Source organism: Nothobranchius furzeri, chromosome 1 (assembly GCF_043380555.1).
Source record: "Nothobranchius furzeri strain GRZ-AD chromosome 1, NfurGRZ-RIMD1, whole genome shotgun sequence".
NCBI classification, from domain to species: domain Eukaryota; kingdom Metazoa; phylum Chordata; class Actinopteri; order Cyprinodontiformes; family Nothobranchiidae; genus Nothobranchius; species Nothobranchius furzeri.
Window position 1 is genome coordinate 74070165 of NC_091741.1, and position 7698 is coordinate 74077862.

Here is a 7698-nt window from a genome sequence, read left to right on the forward strand (position 1 = left end):
TCGGAGACCCCAATTACACTACAGGTTCACCTAGGTTTCTCGTTGGGCAGTGCTATTCCGTTAGACGTCATTCCAGAGGCTGGAGAGCTAGCCTTCCTCAAGGTGTGTGTTTAGAACACATGCTTTTTTTATCCCTTTGGCTTGCCACATAACAGCAAGTATATCATGGACCTTAGGGCTGTTTGGTGTGACAAAATGTTTTATTTTACATCATTGTTTGTTAATTATTTGGTGGATGCATCAAATGGCAGCATTTCTAGTAGAATTTTAAACTGGTTGCAGTTATAAATACTAATATGGGTTACCGCTAATCGTCAAAGACTAACCCAGTGAAATATAAACTAATATAAAGAGGAATAGGAATATGTATTAAAAGGGATTATCTTTATTTCTTATTAATAATAGTTGCAATACTGAGTATTCCCATTGATTTCTCAATGACCTGTTGTTTCCTGATGTTTGAACTACATGTAAGAAATTGTCATGGTCTGTGTCTGCGTCTCCCTCATGTGTCTCCTTGTGCGCTCCATTTCCCCCTAAGAATCCCCCTTATGTGTCTCTTTGTGTTCCTCATGTGTCCCCTGGTCTTCAGCCCTCCAGATATCTCTCCCAGGTCCTGTGTTCCTTTAGTCTTCCCCAGTCACCCCTCTGCAGTTTTTATAGTTTCAGCTTTTCATTTTATTAGTCTCTTTAGTATGTTTTTTCCCACCAGTGTTTGTAGTTTTCCTTCCCCTTAGAATATTAGTTATGTGGTTGCATTACTCGTCTTTAGGTTTTACTCTTAGGTCATGTTGGTTTCCTCCCTGATTAGTTATTGCTTTCACCTGATTCTCTCTCCACACACCTGCAGCCCATCTGCCTCCCATCATGCCCCAGTGTATATAAGCCATGTCTTTGTCACAGTGTCTTGTTGGTCCATTGTTTTTTGTCAGTGTTGTTTTGTGCTCTATTTGAGCTGTCGGTCTCCTTGGTTCAGGACTTTTGTTTTTGGCTTCCTGCCCTTTTTGGATTTTTCGTTCATCCTAAATAAAAGCATTAATGTTAAACCACTCCTTCCTCGTGTCATCTGGGGTAATCTGCATCTTGGGTCCTAACAACCTCCTTTCTCTCAACGTGACACAAATTGTCAAAATAGCGTAACCCCAGACAGCTGTAGATGTGTACAAATGTATCTGAATGGATTTTTGGGAAACGTTCACATGTTCTTCAAACAAAAACGTCAAGATCTGGCTGTAAACATAAAAATCCTGGAGTGAGAGAAAAAACTGTTTCCTCTTACAAGAAATAGCCAGTCGTAAGAGTGCCCTTTCAGCCAATCAGAGGCGAGAAAGGCGGGACCTTCCTTAGACATCCTACGATTCCAAATGACACTTCCCACGTGGGAGAGGGTGCGGGAAGCGTGAAATTGTTCTGATGACGTGAAATTGTACCAGCCCCAGTCAATCACAAATTTAAAATGTAGTAACCACAGTTCTGCCACAGGGGGCAGTACTAAGACAATGTTAGACCTAGATTCTAGATCTAATCAAGTTTATACAAACATGTCAAAAAATGCAAAGCAAAAGAAAAATTGCATTTGTAAAGACCCAATTATACAGTTTATAAAAAAAAAAGTTATTTTGGGGTTTAGTAGTTACTCTTTCATTTAATCTGAACATTTTTCTTGTTTTTGTTGATTTCCCTGCAAACTCAAAAGAAAAGCTCCATGTATTAGCCAAACAATCAAAACTTTTCAGTAGCTATTCATCTTTTTTCTGAGAACATATTGATCAATGAGCTCACATTTTACCAACACACCTTTTTGGGTGTTCTTAGAGCTGGAATCAATAAGCCTTTAGTGGACTTTAAAAGGTTGATGATGCTGAAACACATTTGATCTATTAATAAAACATGTCAACACTCTGCTGCATGCACATACACTCACATAGTGAGTATGTGCATGGAGCCTATTTTTGTTTGAATAATACATCAAAGGTCACACATAATAAGATGTAGTACCAAACTTACTGAAATTGCTCCACCTCTGGTAGGAACTCCTCACTTTGACACATCAGGTTTTTTAACTCCTTTTTTGTATTCACACCAAAATGTGTTTCAAAATATTAAATGAGACAATAACTAAAACATGGACAAGCAAAAGTCACTTTTACAATAGTTTTTTTTCTCTAAATGCTAAGTGTTAGAGTCCTTGATGGTTGTAGGTTTGAGTCCCATTCAGTCTGTTGGAGTCGTTGTGTCCTTGGGCAAGGCACTTCATCCTCCTTGCTGATGGTGGTCAGAGGGACTGGTAGCACGTGCATACGGCAGCCTTGACTGGGTCAGTGTACTGCAGAGCAGCTGTGGCTTCAAAGCAGCAGAGTGTGAATGTGTGCTTGTATAGGTGAGTGACTGATTGTGTTGTAAAGGACTTTGGAGGGTTTAAGAACCCTCCAAGGCACCATATAAATACAGGCCCTTTTCATGTTGGCATTCTTCCGGTTAGCTTATAGCGGGGGTCGGCAACCCGCGGCTCTTCCGTCCATCTGATGCGGCTCTCTGTGCTTGTAAAATAATGAATGGATATTTAAATAAAATGCTTTATATTTTACTGCATTAATTTTACATCTGTATACCAATTCTAAATGTAAAGATTGTCTGCGTAAACCTGAGCAGGTCCAACCCAGTCTTACTGTGAGACCGGGTTGACGGGTCATGCTTGTGCGTAATCATAGGCTCTTTATGAGCTGACGAGGATGTGAGATTCTGGGACTCTCCTCAGACGCCACATTGGAGACAGGAACAAGCGCCATTCAGCCAAAGTTTCATAATCAGGGAACATTTTCTAAGTGACAAGTCTTGCTTCAGTCGGAGGAATCTTCCTGCATGCGCTCTGGTTCTGCGACGCGCTCCAAGCCCCTCTCCACATCTTCAACTCGCTGTGTACCTTCTGTAGTACACGCTTACAGTGAGCTGCGCTGAGCAGTGTCCAGCTCAGATGTTCAGATGGGAATCTTTTCTTGAGTGATTTAGCTACATCTGCGATGTGCGAAACGAATAAAGTGTCAGTTCGTCTGCATGCGTCGGGGTAATTCTTTCTATTCTTTCTCCGTCAAAATAAACGGTCAAACACGGGAACTATCCGAACAACACAAGCCCTGCTTTTAACTGTTCTGTTTTCTTGTGAAAATTGTTACAAATTAAACTTGATTACCACTAGAGCCAGGCGCACTGCGCCGTTATCTCCGTCACTGTAAATGAGGGAAAAACAAATTGATCGGATCCTTTTCTGACCTTCCCCACCTACAAAGTTTAATTACAACAATCAAATGTGACACAGCCTGGATTTGTATTCTGAACAGTCTAAACATGTTTTAAAAAGAAACGTAAGCCACGAAAAGTGGCACCTGCTCAGTAAAACCACCAACAGGGTGAAAAATATCAAAATACTGTAGGCAGAGACGGGCTACAACTTCTGGATCCATTTTATATAAATCATTTTATTGATTATCATCTTATGAAAGATAACTTTGACGTACACGAGCGACCGGTACTGGCTGCTGTCACCTGTTGTGATTGGTTAAAGCAGCTCTCTGCTGTCTGAGGGTAGGCCCCGCCCACAACGCCGCAGCTGCTGTGGCTCCCAGTGTTTTCTTTACTGTGGGAAATAATGGCTCTTTGATGGGAACAGGTTGCGACCCTTGGCTTATAGCAACACAAGCAGTAAACAGAAGCGGGTAGTCTAGTGAACTAGACCAAATTCTTGCGTTGCAAAGTTTGGTCTAAGAACGCTCCATTGTAACCTCCGCAGCCCCTAGCAATATTCTGGCTGGCCAGTCACAGCTCTTTATAGGGGCTTTGTGAGCTAATCATGGCCTTCTATTTGAGTGGTGTGCAGGATGATGCAAAAGAGTGGAACAAGATGGCGACAGCTCATTTTACACAGCTTTTACATCAATTTTGGACTAATAGAACTTGGCCTTTATTAAAATCAGGAGCAAATAGATTTATTTAAATCCTTTATTTAGAAAAAGGATGTATGTTCACCTTCTCCAACAGCGGACTGTCTCATGTACTGAGTACATGAGTGAAAACGTTACTTTGTTCATTGTCATTTGTCATTTGAAAGACAACAGTTGAACCCGCTCCACGACCGAGAGCCGTCAATGACGCATTGCCAGACTAAATAATATACTTCACTCCTGCCAGGCTAGCTGGTGGGAGTGAAGCATATTATTTAGTCTGGTGGGAGTGAAGCAGAAGGAATTGAGACAGGATATGCACAATAGCTGAAGGAATGCACAGCAACAACGCTGCAGCACATCGTATATGGTACGTACTGTCCCATTATATGCTGTTACACGTGTTGCTTTGTGACAATGGTCTTGTCAGAAGACCGCTTCCGTACTGACCCGCTAACTTGCAGAATGTAATCGGATTGCTATCGCATTATCTGGGTGATTCAGCTCAATTAGAACCAGTTCGCCTTCAGCCAGACTAACATGTTTACATGCAATTAAAAAAAACCAATGTGAGTCTTTTAAGGGCAATACGTTTTCTGATGTGCATGTAAACACTGGTGCTCAGCCTGCAGGCTATTAAACGACATAAATACTCGCTACAGAGATTTGGTTGCTTTTAATACCCCACAGCAGTAGTGGCAGTACACAAATCACCACTTAGCTATAGCAATGGCTGATTCAAATTCAAATGTAGAACAGAATTATATCCTGGAGGGGGATCCAAATGGAAAATGTTTGTCAGAATATTTATGTTTTAGATAATATTCACTAAAAAGCCAAAATAATGAATAAACATCTCTACAACACTATGAGACACTCATTTATACAGTTTCTCAGCAAAAACCTAGATTTGGAGGTGACTTGCTCTTTAATTTTAGTTTATCTTAATTGTCAGGGTTTTTTTCACTTTTTTATTTATTTTTTTTTTTGTTTTGTTTCGTGAAACTCACATTTTCTGAACCACTTTTCCTCATTAGGGTCACGGGGAGCTGGAGTCTAACAGTCACCAGTCCAGAGTCGAGGGACATCATGGACAGGTCAGCGGTTGGGACATGCAGAGACACACTCCCAGTCACACTAAAGTGCACGTTTTTGGTTTGTGAGGAGAAGCCAGATCTTCAAAAGAAAAGCCACACATGCATGGTAGAACAAATTAACTCTGCGCAGAAAGTCCACAGCCAGGAATTAGAACCTGCAACCTTCTCACTCTGAGGCAAAAACTCCACCATGCTGCCTGATTCATTATGCTGTTGGGAAATCTGATTGGCTTGTCTATAAAATACCTTAAAATTGACTTCTCAACATAAGCAGCAAATTGCTACCCTGCATCTTTGTCCAGGATTGCTGCAAAGATGCAGCCAGCTACATTCTCTCCTGAAACTGTTGGAAAAAAAAAATATTGAAATGAGCTGTAAATACCAGCATTTATGATCAAGACAAAACACCATGTTGCTGAACGTTTCAGAGACAAGAAGAAGTAAACAATATCAGGTCTCTCCATGTGTGAATTAGAAGATGTCAATGACAGTTCACGTTTAGCTTCTCTTTGAGAATTAAAATCTCCTGCGTAGGAGGTCTCTTAGGTAGCACAGTGCAGGGAGACAGTTCATTCTGAGAGGCTTCAGCTCTCCTAAGACACAACATGGTGGGAGGTCTTTTTCTCTCAACTTTCCATCTCACTGCAGTTTATTTATTTATTTTATTTTGTGCAGTGTGGGGCCGTGTATTCATATGTGTGCACTGTTTGTGTGAAGTTGAATCCTGGGTAAAAGGAGGGTGGTAGGATCTCTTCACCCTCTCTGATTCCTTCATAGATAAAGAGGGAACTTCAGTGATTTCATTTTTCCCATCACTCACAGAAGAGGTCACACTGATTCTTTTAATCTGACAGTGGCTTAGATGAACCCTCATTTTATAAAGCTATCACTAGGAAAATTCTCAGAGATGAGTTTCACAGTCTTTGGGCTTTAATGAAGTGCTTTAAGTGTGCACATTAGCCAGAATTCTGCTTCTAATGATTTAACACTTTGGGGTATTTGAGGACTACTTTGTACAAAATAATAAGGCCCTTTATATAAAAACAATCAAAATTTTAGTTTAAAAACACTCATTTAAGTGGCAGAAATCAAACGTGTAAACGAAGAGTTTGCTAGAAAACACAGACGTGTTTCTGTAGTGGTTCGGTTAGGGAAAGGGTCAGATCACAGGTTGTTGCAGCGTACTAAATATAGAAAGCCTCTGGTCTCCAGAGAAAACACCAGGAGATTTTTTCTCTTTTTGCACCAGCTGGTGAACCAGGCACAAGGGTGACCCTTTTTGTTCTCACTGACTGATGCCAAAAACAGGCTGAAGTTGAGAGAGAGAGAGAGAGAGAGAGAGAGAGAGAGAGAGAGAGAGAGAGAGAGAGAGAGAGAGAGAGAGAGAGAGAGAGAGAGAGAGAGAGAGAGAGAGAGAGAGAGAGAGAGAGAGAGAGAGAGGAGAGAGAGAGGAGAGAGAGAGAGAGAGAGAGAGAGAGAGAGAGAGAGAGAGAGAGAGAGAGAGAGAGAGAGAGAGAGAGAGAGAGAGAGAGAGAGAGAGAGAGAGAGAGAGAGAGAGAGAGAGAGAGAGAGAGAGAGAGAGAGAGAGAGAGAGAGAGAGAGAGAGAGAGAGAGAGAGAGAGAGAGAGAGAGAGACTGCTTTGTAAACTGTTTTATAAGCAGCTGTAGGAACATTCTGATCTATTTTCAAGTTGTACAATTATAATCTGAACAGATGGTTTTCGTGGTTCAGGCTTAAGTACAAATCATCTTAGAAACAGACATTTACACCCACTGGTAAACAAAAGCTTTGTGGTTGGATTGTTAGGTTTCGTTTATATTTTCCCATGTCTGATGTTTTAACATAAATGAAAAATGATAACTTGCTGGCAAAAGTATGAACACACTGTGATTTCTGTTATTATAACACAGACAAATGAAAAGCTTTTTTTTCTTGCACATGCAAAACAACCTATGGAGCCCGGCCAGGCACAACCTGAAGAGGAGATGCGGGTCCTTCATCCCATGGGCTCATTATTGGAGGGGTCTTAAAGGTCAGGTGCAGTGTGAGTGGGTGGTAGCCAAATGTGGGGACCTTGGCGGTCTGATTCTTGGCTACAGAAGCTGGCTCTCGGTACACTGAATGTCACCTCTCTGGCGGGAAAAGAGCTTGAGTTGGCGTGGGAGGTTGAGAGGTTTTGGCTAGATTTAGGCCCTGTCCACACGTAGCCGGGGATCTGCCAAAACGTAGATATTTTTCTACGTTTTGGCCTGTCATCCACACGAAAACTGAGTTTTTCACACGAAAACGGATCTTCTTAAAAACTCCGGCCAAAGTGAAGATCTGCGTTTTCTCCGTTTTGGGTGTCTGCGTGTGGACAGACAAAACCGGAGTTTTAACCCTTTGATGCATGAATTATGAAATCTTCAACCATGATTTTTTTTACAATTTTTTTTCATTCGTCTTTAGGTGCGAATGAAACAAATTTCAACTAATATTTTTCGTAAAATTTTATAATTTACAAATTATTTATTACATGTCCACCTCAGTGGACAGTGTGCATTCTGAGCATGAAATATGTTGGCTTGGCTTACTGAAGTACAAATGGAGGTGCTCACATGCAATAAAGTCTTCAACAGCTGTGCTTAATAGCCAAAAACAAACAAATAACTATTTTGAGTAA

General features: G+C 41.1%; 1 long non-coding RNA gene across 1 annotated transcript in view; it reads left to right on the forward strand.

Annotated features, from left to right (window-relative positions):
- Window positions 1-4058: 4058 nt before the first annotated feature.
- Window positions 4059-7698, forward strand: part of LOC139069611 (uncharacterized) — an 8209-nt gene continuing 4569 nt past the window's right edge. The window contains exons 1-2 of the long non-coding RNA XR_011520286.1: window positions 4059-4308; window positions 4976-5035. This is a non-coding gene — a long non-coding RNA (uncharacterized lncRNA). The remainder of the gene's footprint in view (window positions 4309-4975; window positions 5036-7698) is intronic.